The sequence below is a fragment of the Ochlerotatus camptorhynchus genome, unplaced genomic scaffold (genome assembly GCF_037179485.1).
Source record: "Ochlerotatus camptorhynchus isolate MF236.1 unplaced genomic scaffold, CSIRO-AGI_Acam_v1.1 ptg000015l, whole genome shotgun sequence".
Lineage (NCBI taxonomy): Eukaryota > Metazoa > Arthropoda > Insecta > Diptera > Culicidae > Ochlerotatus > Ochlerotatus camptorhynchus.
Window position 1 is genome coordinate 3,188,141 of NW_027040507.1, and position 7,804 is coordinate 3,195,944.

At 36.4% G+C, this 7,804-nt stretch overlaps 1 non-coding gene across 1 annotated transcript; it reads left to right on the forward strand.

Annotated features, from left to right (window-relative positions):
* The first annotated feature begins 3,779 nt into the window (after positions 1 to 3,779).
* Positions 3,780 to 3,854, forward strand: TRNAK-UUU (transfer RNA lysine (anticodon UUU)). Its single transcript has one exon. It is a non-coding gene; the product is annotated as a tRNA-Lys (tRNA).
* The last annotated feature ends 3,950 nt before the right edge of the window (positions 3,855 to 7,804 follow it).

The window sequence follows — 7,804 nt, forward strand, 5'->3', positions numbered from 1 at the left end:
GATTTTATCGATTGAAGCTGATCTTGTGACGCCCTGGTATCAATGCTGTTCTTCATGCCTATTAGATGAGCTCTAATGCCATAACTGGCACAGCTTCCCTATGTCTTCTTCTTCTTCTTTGCATTACAAGCTTATTGCATATCGCATATTAGCTTATTGCGTGCTCTCAACTTAGTGTTCTAGATGCACTTCCACAGTTATTAATTGAGAGCTTTCGATGCCTGTACCATTTTTGCATTGGTATAATTGTGTGACAAGTCCAATCATACTTATATGCCCAGGGAAGTCGAGAAATTTTCCAAACCGAAAAATTCCTGGACCGGACCGGGAATTGAACCCAACCACCTCCAGCATGGTCTTGCTTTGTAGCTGCGCCTTTACCGACTGAGCTAAGGGAGGTCCCACTTTCCCTATGTGTTTAATATAAATACTAGTTTCTAACATACATCGATTAAGCTTAGAAGAGAAGCCAATGAATAATTTTGCCCACGGCTGAATGTCCCGATAGTAAAGACTACTAACTAATACAGAAATCTCTTGGAAGTTTTCCTGCATTCGCAAAAATACTCCCATGGAATTTTCGTTGGAATTCCGCTTTGAATTAAACATCGAGTTCTTTTGTAGTAGTCCCATAAATTTGTTGAACTGCTCCTTATATTATCCTTAGTATTCTTCTTTGAATGCTCTAAAAACATCACCGAAACAACATTGGAATACAGGAGTGCCCTTGAAACTCTTCTAGTATGCTTAAAAAATTCGTTGGAACTGTATTTGGAATTCAATTCCCTTGGGATTTTCTCCAGAGTTCCTTGAAAAATCTCTTCTGAATTTCATTAAAATTATCCTTAAAAAGCGACAACTTTGAGAAGGTGTAGCACTTTTGCCCACAATATTTTTTTGATTCCCATATAAAGTATTACTAAAACTAGGTATTTCCCCCGATGTTCGAGCCAAGTTGCTGCTTTGAATTCTCCTACCTTCTTTAGCATTCAACTCAAATTAATTTAAAGATTTTATTCCAAGATTACTTGGAATTGTAATCCCATTTATTTGTAATCCTCCGTAGCATTTCCCATAGAAATTATTTCGGATTCATTTTCGATACATCCAGAACTGTCATGGAACTCTCAGATACGCGTATTTCGTCTACTACTTGCAGACCTCATCACTGCCAAGTACTCAACACGAGTGCCAGTAGGTGTTGAGTACTTGGCAGTGATGAAAGCTGCAAGTAGTAGACGAAATACGCGTATCTGTCAAAGTATAAGTAATTATAACGGAATTGAAAGGAAATAAACCAACACACTCAAAGCACAACAAACAAGGAGTAGCAATTTCAAATTTGTATGTTTTGTGGAAGCTGACATTTGTGCCTTTAAAGTTTCACGCTAAGGCTTCCTTAGAGTATCACCTCTATGATTCCGTGAAGAGGTTCGACCAATTTAATGATTCTTCAGAATTGCCATGAAATTGTTTTAAGACTTCTCTAGGATTTTTTCCAGAAATTCTCAGAAATTAACCTCAGAAATTCATATGAATTTTCATTAAATTCAGCAAATTTCATAGAATCTTATTCAGTATTCCTTTGGTCTTCTCAAATCTACCATGGAACTCTCGTTAGGTTTCTGATGAAAGCTGGAGTTCCACAAAACTACCTTGAAAACAATCCTCAGATTTCACTTGTAGTTTTCTCGCAATTCTCCCGAAAACTCTCATCAGAATGTCGATGAAGCTATCCCAGGAGTTCGTTAGAAATTATCATTGAATTTTTTTATAAAAATCCATGAGCCTTGAAAACTTTGCATGTTTTTTTTTTAATCTATGATCTTGAAAAATGTTTGATGTTCGACGTCTGGAATATTTATCTTCATTCCGTATTCTTAAAAAAAATCTAGAAAGATGATTTTTTGAACTCCTTAATTTAAAAAAAAATGCAAAGGGTAGGTGTACCAGTTATGGCTGTAGGTTAATATTATGGTGCGTTCCAATTATGGCATATGGAAATCGCACAGGGCATAATTCAAACACACCATAATAGAAACGATTAGTCACAACTGGTAATCTACCCTAAGTTTAAAATTTGAAAAATATCAGTGTTCCAGAAACTGAAATAAAATTTCTATCATCAGGATTTTTAATATTTGTTTTGCTCCGGATTGTACAATGTTCAGAATTGCCAAAACAATAGTTTGACGGTTGGAAAATGTGGTTATTTCTCCCCGCGATTTTCGGAGACAAAGACAATGAAAAGCACTGATCGCGCACTGGCAGGACCTTTTCCTACGTTGTGTTTTTTTATAAATCAAAAGACGAACGATTGTCTGACCGTCCTGCCATGGCGGAAGCATACAAACTATTGCTTTTATTGATAATGAAAATGGATGCAATACACTGAAGCCGATACATTTATTCCACTACCAGTGGCGCCTGTTTGTGTAGTGTACGTCAGTACGGCTAGTGGGGTAGGTACACACTTAGTGAACAGTTGCACAAACAAGCACTATTTCAAGATCCTTGACTTTCAACGATTCTTATGTTTTAAGAGAACCTGGAAGATGTTCCAAATTTTGTATAGAATTGTATGTTACTGGACATTAATGAGTCATAAACATTTCCGTATTGAGCATTTCCACGCCAAATAGCAAATCGATTGAACATGATTCTCTTCGATTTTAATGAAACTTTGCAAATATGTTGGTTGCTTTCTAAGATGACAATTTCCATTAAGAAAATTATAAAAAATCCTGTTTATGTTTTTATAACGGATTATGTAAATAGATACTTATGTTTTCATAAAATCATAACTTAAAAAAGGAAAAAAGGAAAAAGGTGGGTGGTAGTACCCGCTTGGATTCCAAATGGCACTAATTGGGTGTAAAGACTTTATCTTAAATGCACCTTTGCATACTAGAGCATTTTTTATATTGCCAATGATTTTGTTCCACCTTGCTCTACAAAATCAAAAAAATCTGCACGGGTTTTCTGGTAGAACTATGTATTTAACTATTCAATACAGTTTTACAGTGATTTTTCTCTCAGTGTATATTTGTTTTCGGATAAACCATACTATAACCGACAACTTCTTCTCAGTTGATATTATGATCAAATATTCCGAAAATGGCATATGAATCATATTTATAAGGGTCCGGACTTTATAAAAAAAAAATTGCTTTATTTTTGTCTATGCCAATGTTTGTAAATTCTGATAAGGCCCATGTATAGCCAAAATGTTTTTAATCTGAAATTATTAGTGCCCCTGGCATACCCAAAAATAAAAAAAAATAATGTTGCGAAAAATGCAACATGCTAAATCATGCGATTTTCGCAATCTTATCTTTCAAAAAACGTAATCATATCTTACATGAAAATCATTTTTGCCCAAAATGTCATATGATTCATATTTATAAGGGTCCGGACTTTATAAAAAAAAAAAAAGTTACATTATTTTTGCAGCTGAAAATGATTGACTTTTGCAAGTCCGCATCGTGCTTTCTTGCCGGGCTGATCTATTTGCTTTTTGCTCAAAGAAACCGTGTAGGAAAAATATAAAAAGGTCAAATCTCACCAATGAGCATAATCTCATTTGTTTATCGTAAACAAAAATCAACAACCAAACAAAAGCGGATGATATTAAAAGCTGTGATACGGTAGCTCTGAATCATGCTAACAAAACTCACCAGCTACAATTCTCTTCAAACTGTGGTGAATTTGAGCTTCAAGATGTTAGCTGCTTGCAGCAGTCACTTCGTGTGTGTCATATGTGAAGTGTTGGCGTGATGGCCCGGCTAGCTCAGTCGGTAGAGCATGAGACTTTTAATCTCAGGGTCGTGGGTTCGTGCCCCACGTTGGGAGCAAGATTCAGCTCCAGCTTTGACGTCCAACCCCTTCCTTCTGGGCTCGTCCAATTTTTTTTTTTTTTTTTTTTTTAGTCTTTATTATAGAGATTTTTAGCCTGGGGCTAGTTCATCTCTTGGCTCGTCCAATGGAGTCAAGCCGCACAGCACCATTGGGTAAGCGACTACTTGCCCGAGATAACCCGGCGTACCAAGTGGTTCGTACAAACGAAGCCGATTGAGGTCAACGACGTTGTGGTGATAGCGGACCCGAAGATACCACGGAACTGCTGGCCAATAGGCAAAATAATCTGCACTCAACCTGGACGAGAGACGGCCAACACAGATCAGCAACGGTGAGGACATCGACCGGGATCTACGAGCGTCCTTCTGCTAAACTAGCTGTTCTAGACGTGCGACGCGAAGTGGACTAAGCTGACCAGGTGGTCAACGTACCTGGGGGAGTGTTGGCGTGTTAAGGCCAGCGCGCCGCTACTGTAATCAGACAGCAGTTCAGTTTCGACTATTGCACATGGCATCGCGATGCGCAATAGGCGTGACAGATATTCACAGCGATGACAGGTTTGGTACTCAGGTATTGGTGAGTAGAATAGAGGAATTATTTGGCAGAAGAGATGATTCAGCACAAACATGGGAGAGTGGGAGAGGAATTGGACTGATAACAGGATTGATAGGAGAATGGGTAAACAAATAATCTAGACAAAAAAAAGTAGAAGGCAAGTGAAAGAACGCAGGTTGCTAAAAGTAATTACTAAATTTACTACTGAAACATTATCCTACATATCTAAATTCTTTAGTGTTTATTCAAAAAAATTATCATAAAATCAAGTGAATTTTACTTAATCTAATATGTTAAACATATGAAAACATATGATAAATGGATTGCATATTTCCAACCTAAAACTAATATTCTTAAACCAGTATTGTTTAAGAAAATTGAATCTTGCTGAACTTATACAACTATTTATAACTAAATTTACTATTGTACGGTGAATCAGTACGGTAAAGAAGAGGTATAGACATATCATCAGGCAAACGAAACACATAGTACGGGACTAAACGTAAGTTTATGCATGAAAACAAGTTAAAAACCGCATAACACACAGAAGCGAATGATCGAGTTCATGGTTTAACTGCTAGATAACTGTTAAAATTAACCATAACTCTTCGAATTCTTATAGTAATCTGCTTGGAAGTCGATTTGAAGAAAATTTGTTCTGCCGCCATGGCGCTTAAGCGCAAAAGAAAAGAGCAATCTCGTGATCCCTCTTCTGATAAAATTCATTTGAGCCATCAATTTCATATGGATGATGAGAATGATCCAAACTTTTAAACTTTACCAGCTTAATGCCAAGAAGTAAAAGCTCTATTGTGGTAACCACTTTCGATTTCCATGCTCTTCGCACGAAACGTTTGAACTTCGTTAAATTGAAGTTTTCACTTCAAATTGGCCATCGGAGTGAATGCCGTATATTGAGTTGAACCTTGGATGGATTTAAATGTCTTCTCGAGTATCTTACTGAGAAGCAGCATAATTTTTTTAATTACGACGCTAAAACTGAACGTGTGTTCAAGGTTGTCATGAAAGGACTGCCCAGTGGTGAATCCCTGGATCAGATCAAAGAAGAACTGGTAAAATTACTTGGAGTTGTGTAATCATAATGAAAATGAAATCCCGTCCTGGCGATTCGCGCAACGGGATTCCTAATGATTTTTATTTAGTTCACTTCAAGTCTAGTGAACTAAACAACCTTAAGGCCTTGAAAAAAGCTAACCTTATGCTCCATGTCCGAGTGAAGTGTTCCTACTTCAGGAAGACTGGAGGAAATTTCCAAAACCTCACCCAGTGCCGTAAGTGCCAGGGATGGGGTCACGGAACTTTTTTTTTTAACTTTATTAATGAGATTTTTAGCCTTAGGCTAGTTCATCTCTAAGGGTCACGGAACTAAAAATTGCTACATGCCAGCTAAATGCATGAATTGAGGTGATTCCTCTCACGCAAAGGATGCTTGTCCTGTGAAGGAAGATCATATGAAATTTAAATGTTCAAATTGTGGTGAAAAAACCAAATCCAATTTATGGAATTGTAAGCGGTTTCCCAAAAAGGAACTAATTTCATTGATGATAACAATGGTCAGCGAGGAACAAATTCTACATTCGCACCCGTAGGTACATATTTGCGCATAAGCTTCACATTCTCCATCTATAGCTGCTACTAACATTGTTCAGCAAGTAAATGGAGCTAGTGCAGCGGGTAGAAATCTAAATTATAATTCTAGCCAACATAATTCTAACGGCATTTTTGATTACTTGTCTTAAAATGGAATTTTTACAGAAATCATTAATCGACATGATTAGTGATATGCTGAAAACTAACTGCATGTTTGATGGATCCATGACATACAAACTGGAGTTTAAATAGTCAATAACAAATTCATGTCCTTGAAATTCTGTAATGGATTTTAAATCATTACATATTTTGAATTTAAATGTCCGATAATGAAGACAAGCTATTTAATTTTTTGAGAGTTCACAACATGCATATGGCCGTTACAACTGAAACGTTCTTTAAACCTTACCATAAGGTTAAAAGAGTCGTGAATTATTTCAATTTTCGGAATGATCATCTTGATGGAACCGGCGGTGGCGTTGCCATCATTGTTCGTAGACGAATCAAACATCAATTTTTTTCTTCATTTGAAACCATAGGTTTTGAAACATTGGGAGTTTCTGTCGAAATCACAGTTAGACAACTTGTGTTTATAGCTGCTTATTTGACATTCCAATGCTTAGGCCAGCAAATAAATTTTTTCAAGGGTGACCTTCAAAAACTTATCCGTCATACGTCTAAATTCTTCATTATTGGTGATTTAGATGCAAAACACCGCTCATGGAATAATGCTCAAAGCAATTCCAATGGTAATATTCTGTTTGATGATTGTTCTGCATGTTATTACACTATTCAATATCCAAACAGCCCAACATGCTTTTCTTCAGCAAGAAATCCCTCAACTATTGATTTGGTCTTAACTGATTCATGTCGACTTTGTAGCCAATTGGTTACCCATGCTGACTTCGGTTCTGATCACCTTCCCGTAACTTTTGAAGTATCCCAAGAAATAATTTGTAATCCCAACAGCTCTACTTTCAATTACCATAGAGCTGATTGGGAGCAATATCGATCATTTTTAGAACATAATTTTGGTCCATATATTTCTTTGCTAACGAAAGATGATAATAATAATGCTCTGAATACTTCTAAAGTTGAAGAAGAGTACCAAAATGTGAGGTTAAATTTGGATAAATTATAACAGACGATAAATTTTCAGCCCTTGATCCGGCGCTTAAAGAAGGTGGAAAAATGTTGATCACAAATTCAGAAAAAGCTCCGAAAATTGCTGAGCAATTCGAGAATTCCCATAATTTCAGTTTGGGTCTTACTAGTCCTATTAAAAATCAGATTGCTCGGAATTATCTGAATCTCGAGAAAATATTGTTGATGATAACCGGAGGACTGATTTGGACGTAGTAAGATCTATAATTTAATAGTTTCAAAATATGTAAGCTCCAGGTCATGATGAAATTTGCTATATCCCCATAAAAAAACTCCCAAAGAGTGGCTTTCTTGATAAAATTATTTAACAGATGCTTCCGTTTTGCATACTTTCCTGATAGATGGAAAAATGCAAAAAGTTGTTCCAATTTTGAAGCCGGATGAAAATCCAGCTGAAGCTTCTAGCTACCGTCCAATAAGTTTGCTTTCTGCAATAAGTAAACTTTTTGAAAAGATAATTTAAATTGAATGATGCTTCATATCAATACGAACTAAATTTTTGCAGATGAGCAGTTTTGATTTCGCCATGGGCACTACTCATCAACTCTAACTCTTAAGAGTTACCAATTTAATTCGTTCAAAAAAATCTGAAGACTGCTCAACTGGAGTTACTCTT